The sequence below is a fragment of the Diospyros lotus genome, chromosome 2 (assembly GCF_014633365.1).
Source record: "Diospyros lotus cultivar Yz01 chromosome 2, ASM1463336v1, whole genome shotgun sequence".
Taxonomy (NCBI): Eukaryota; Viridiplantae; Streptophyta; class Magnoliopsida; order Ericales; family Ebenaceae; genus Diospyros; species Diospyros lotus.
Genome location: NC_068339.1, coordinates 16,792,734 through 16,799,096, shown reverse-complemented (window position 1 = coordinate 16,799,096; position 6,363 = coordinate 16,792,734).

The following is a 6,363-nucleotide window of genomic DNA, read 5'->3' as shown; positions in this document are numbered from 1 at the left end:
GTCACAACAACAATTCTATCGTCCCAATGCTAACACAGTAGTTGTCATCCCATCCTCTAACTTTTCGGTACTTGGAGCACCGCCCCTTTTCTGGTCCTCTGTTGACTGATCTAGCAAAGCAGTTTCAGAAGTTCCTAGCCACACAACCATATGTTATGTTTGCCTCTGCTCATACAAATTTCTCATCCCAATCTCCCTCAGGTATTTCTTACTCATGGATCGTTGACTCAGGTGCTTCCAAGCACATGTCACCTCACATAACATCTTTTGATTCTTTGTGTTCCTCTAACTCATATTTGTCTGTTATGACTGCCAATGACACCCCATTACCCTTAGCAGGCGTTGGTTCTGTTAACACACATAATTTATCGCTTTCATATGTCTATCGTGTTCTAGCTCTTACCTTGAATCTTATCTCTATTGGTCAATTATGTGATTCTGGTTACTTAGTTTAATTTTCTTCTACTGCTTGTTGTGTACAGGATCTTCGATCTTAGAAGCTAATTGGGATAAGCTGTAGACAAGGAGGGCTATATGTTTTGAACAATCTGAGACCACCGCATGCTACAGCCTTTGGTGTTGATTTTTCATCTTTCTCTTTGAATTCCTCTTCTTTTAGTTTTTATTTGTGACATTCTCGCCTTGGACATGTTTCCACTAGTCGTTTAAATTTTTTAGCTTCAAAGGGTCGTTTGGGAGATTTAAAAACTCATGACATTTCTGATTGTAGTGGTTGCAAATTAGATAAATTTTTTACTTTACCTTTTGTTCATAGTGTCTCTTATTCAGTTGCACCATTTGATATTGTTCATTTTGATGTATGGGGACCTGCGCTCCAATTGCTACAAAATGAGGGTTTAGATATTATGTCTCTTTTATTGATGATTATAGTCGTTGTTGTTGGGTTTATCTTATGAAACAACATAGTGATTTTCTTCCTATTTATCGTTCGTTTAGAGCTCTTGTTAAAACTCAACATTCTTCTGTAATTAAGTGTTTTTTGTGTGACTTGGGTGGAGAGTATAGTTCTACTGATTTTTTTGCATTGCTTGCTTCTAATGGGACAATTCACCAAATTTCTTGTACTAACACTCCGCAATAAAATGGTGTTGCTAAACGAAAACATAGGCACATTGTAGAAATTGTCCGTTCTCTTCTCTTGTCTGCTAACGTTCCTAGTGAATTTTGGGGAGAAATAGTTCTCACTGTTGTTTCTTTAATTAATAAGATTCCATCTTCTCACACTTCAGGTTTGTCTCCCTTTCAAATATTGTTTGGACATCCTCTTAATTATTCCTTATTGAAAGCTTTTTGTTGTACTTGTTTTGTCCTTCGTCCTAAAGTAGAACGTAGTAAGTTGACTTCACGTTCTGTTATCTCTGTCTTTTTAGGTTATGGGGAGGGCCAAAAGGGTTATTGTTGTTTTAATCCCATCAATAAAAAATTATATGTTTCTCGTCATGTTGTGTTTCTTGAGCATATCCCATTCTTCTCAATTTCTGATAATACTCATGACATGACAAAGTCTGATCTCATTTGTATTGACCCATTCTCTAATGATATTGATAGCTCTCTTTTCCATACCCCATGTACTGTTGGTTCTTCATGCACTTCAAGTACACATACAGCGGCTCAGGTTGTTCCTATTCCTTCTATGGCCTCTCAAACATCGTCTGAGATTGTTAATCCTATTCTTGTCCTTTCTACAACTCCTCCACCACTTCCTCCTCGATATCCTCAGCGTATTCGTAAGTCCACTCAGTTACCTTACCTGATTTTGCTTATTCTATTATTCAGATTCCTTTCGTTGTTTCTTAACTTCTATGACTGATGAAATTTCTACTCTACATAAGACAAACACTTGGGACTTGGTTCCCTTGCCTCCCGGTAAACATGCTATTAGTTCTCGTTGGGTTTACAAGATCAAAACCAAATTTGATGGTTCGATTGAACGTTACAAGGCTAAATTGATTGCTAAGGGGTTTACTCAACAATATGGTCTTGATTATGAGGAGACATTTGCTCTTGTTGCCAAGATGACCATAGTTCGTACACTTATTGTAGTTGCATCTATTCATTAGTGGAGTCTCTCTCAGTTGGATGTTAAAAATGCATTTTTGAATGGGAATCTTTAAGAAAACGTTTATATGGTTCCTCCACCTGGTGTTTCTCATCATCTTGGATATGTTTGTAAACTCAAGAAAGCTCTTTATGGTCTTAAACAAGCACCTCGTGCTTGGTTTGAGAGGTTTTCCACTGTTGTTGCCTCTCTTGGATTTACACCTAGTCATCATGACTCTGCTTTATTCTTTCGATGCACTTCAGCCGGTCGCATTCTGTTTCTATTATATGTTGATGACATGATTAACACTGGTGATGATAGTGATGGGATTGCTGATTTGAAATCTAAATTGACTTCTCGTTTTGAAATGGAGGACTTGAGTCCTTTATCTTATTTTTTGGGGATCGAAGTTGCTTATTCTCGTAAAGGTTATCTTTTCTCTCAGTCGAAGTATGCTATTGATGTTATTGCGCGTGCTCGTCTTACTGATACAAAAATTGTTGACACTTCTCTTGAGGCCAATGCTCAATACTCACCTTCTGATGGTGTACTCTTGACAAGTATCGCACTATTGTTGGATGTCTTGTTTATCTCACCATTACACTTCCTGATATTGCTTATGTAGTTCACATTGCTAGTCAATTTGTTTTTGCTCCTACTATAGTTTATTGGGCAACTATTGTTCATATTTTGCGCTATCTTCGTGGTACTTGCTTTTAAAGTCTTTTGTTCCCCTCGACATCCTCTTCAGAGCTTCGTGCATACTCTGATGTTGATTGGGATAGTAACTCCACTGATCGTAAGTCCACTTACTGGTTTTTGCATATTTTTGGGTGATTCTCTTATCTCTTGGAAAGGTAAGAAACAACTCGTTGTTTCTCGTTCTTCTATTGAGGCAGAGTATCGTGCTATGCCATCCACTACTACTGAGATTGTGTGGTTGTGTTGGTTACTTGCAGATATTGTAACGACCCGTTAGTGGGTCTAGGTGTTATGGGTATTTTAGTTTGCACATTAGAGTTGTTGCCTTTATTAATTAATTGTTAAGAATATTATATGAGTTGGTAATGGGGGTAAATTAATGAAAATAATATTTGGTGTGAAAAAGTCTCAAAGTTGTGGGCTAAATGGGTTTGGGCCTTATTTGAATTAGACCATTGATAAATAATTAAATCTTAAGTGTAAATGAATTGGGTTGAACCCAAATCTCAAGAAAAGTCCATTGGGCCTTAATTGGATTAGGCCATATATTTTGACTTGAGCTTGGGCTATATATTTTGACTTGGGCTTGGGCCATGGGCATAGAGAATGGTATCTTAATTAAAAAGAAAAAAAGATTAAGAGAATGGTAAAATGACCAAAATGGGTAAGAGATATGTGAATTGTGTGTATTAGTACGAGGGGCAAATTAGGAAAAAATGAAAAGGGAGATGGATTGGAAGGAGTTGGGAGACAAGTTTCCCACATTTTTCCCTCTTTTTCTTTCTTGTTCCCTTCTTCTTCTCCCTCTCCCGATTGTCTCTTCTTCCTCCATTGTTCTTCTTCATTAGAGCTTCAAGTGGAGAATTTCCAATTTGAAGGGTGTCTTCATCTCTTTGGATTTTGCAACCATCTAAGGCAAGTTCCCTTCCTTCTTGTTTCATACGCAAGATCTTCTTCTTCTTCTTCTCCTTATGATTGTGTAAGTTTTTCTTCTCTTGTTTATCTTTTAATGCAAGTTCTTCAACCTTGTTTCCATCTTAGAAGGCTTGTTTCCTTCATTTTTAAGTTGTTGCTCTAAAATTCTTATTCTCGGATTCACTGACCATGTTATGTTCTTTGGTCTATAACTCCTTGTGTTTATATCCAAATTGAGTTCCGTTTATTGGGTTGTAAACTAGACATCTTAAGCTTCATTTTAGACACAAGAATCGAATTTTTTGACTAAGATTTGATCATGTTATAGCCTTGTAAATCCTTACTAAGATCTGGAAATTTTACTGCTTTCGAGTAAACTGACCTTGTTGTACTCTTTAGGGTATAACTCTCTGTGGTTATATCCGATTCAAGATATGTTTGTTTCTGTATAAACTAGACTTGATAATCTTCATTTGGTAAATTTTTTAGAATTTTTGGCTGTGTTTTGAGCCTACAGTATCCTTGTAAATTCTTACCCAGAATCTGGAAATTTTCTGCTTTGTTTTTGAATAATCTGTTCTTGCTTCGGTTTTTGGGGTATAATGCTCTGTGGTTATATCCAAATTGTGATCCATTTATTTTTTCTATAAAAGAGACTTCATGGGCTTCGATTCGGTATAAGATTTGAAATTTTTGGTTATGATTTGTACCCATAACAACCTTGTTGAATTCTATGTAGAATTCTGTAAATTACTGTTATAAATTCTGCCTTGTTTCGGTTTTTGTGGAATATCTCCTTGTGGTTATTTCCGATTTCAAATCCAGTTGATGTTCCAGAAACTAGACTCATTAGGCTTTGATTTGGTATATCGTTTGTGGTATTTGACCAAATATTGAGCCCAGATTGGATTTTTGAAAATATGCTTGAAATCTGAAAATTTCTGAAATATGTTGTTATTCAACTCTTCCTATGTAGTCTATCCTTCCTACGTTTAAAATTATGATTTTTGTATAGTTCTTCCATTGTTTTTTTGAATTATTCTTGATAACCCTCATTGTTGGATAAAAGGGTTTTATTTTCCTTATTTCGATAAATCTTGCAATATTAATTCGTTTTCTTGTTGAACATTGCAAAAATCTAAATAGGGTTTTGTGTCACCCTACATTTCTTAAGGAATGACATTTATTCATTAGGGTCTAGTGTCATGCAAGATTTAGTGTTTCTTGCATGTATAAATTTTGATTCTTTGCGATTATTATTGGGGTAAAAATATACCGTAAATATTGGTTTGGGCATTTCTATAAGTATGAGTAAATAAATGTATTAAAATTTACCCTGTGATCATAAGAGAGTGCACACTTTAATTTATGTAATTGTGCATGTTAAGCATGATTTGAGATTTTTCTTAATCATTGAGGATTGACATGAAATGGGGATATGCATATGTGATGCATGATTATACTGATTTGCGCACCTATTATTTTGCGCGACGGCTAAGTCCGTGGATGAGAAAGGATATCCTATGAGCGCTTGACGCGGGTGAGGTGGCCATCAACCCAGAAGGCGTGGCTCAAATTGTTATCATTTGTTGATGTATTTTCATGATGCATATATATTCATGAATGGATATATATATATATAGGCCGTGAGAGCCTTGAGAATTATGCGGAAAAATTCCCTAGTATTGGTGCATATGCATGAGCATGGGAACGAGTGCATAATATATGTAATAATCACGGCATGGAAAATTAATGTAAACGGAGAACTTATGAGTCGTGTTATACTAATATCTTCTCATAGAGTTGTTTATTCTATCTTGATTATCCCTGCCTTTGATTCTATATCTCCATGCTTTATAAATACATTTGCTGAGCCTTGTGGCTCACCTTGTTTACTCTCATGTCATTTCAAGTACAAGTAGAGCAGTGGTTGAGGGCGAGCCCAGTGGGGCTAAAGCCCAGGGTTAGAAGTGTACAGAGACCTTCCAAATTAGATGGTCTATGTTAGCATTTGTGATTAGGGCAAGTGTGAGGAAATTTTATGTTGTAAAATTTGTTAGTACCCTTGTATTTCATTTTGTTTAGACTATGGTCTAAGATGTTGTAAACCTTTATGTTAGCTTCCGTTGAGTTTATCTAATGATAGTATTATGGTGTTGTATGTTATTGTTCTATATCACACTTGTGATGACCTCCTTTCGGATATTCTATGCTAGCGGGACTATCCGGTAGTGGGCCACTACAGATATGGATATTCCTCTTTCCTCTCCAACCCCTATGTATTGTGACAATAAAAGTACTATTCAGATATCTCACAACTCTGTGTTCCATGAGTGCACGAAACATATTGAGATTGATTGTCATATTATTCGTCATCATCTTTAGCATGGCACTATTTCCTTACCCTTTGTGTCTTCATCGTTGCAACTAGCTGATTTCTTTACAAAGTCTCATCTAGTTCATCGTTTTCATTTCTTGCTTGACAAACTCTCACTGCTTCTTGTTGTAGCATCGTGAGTTTGAGGAGGGATGTTAACGTAATTAGAAGGATAGTTTAGTCTTTTTCCTCTTTTATCTTTTATTGTATATATACTCTGTTATTCTATTCTAAAACCTAATCAGAGTGTTGCTTATTGTAGTTTGTTCTTCTTCCTTCTTATTCTTCTTCTTTGTTTTATTCTTAT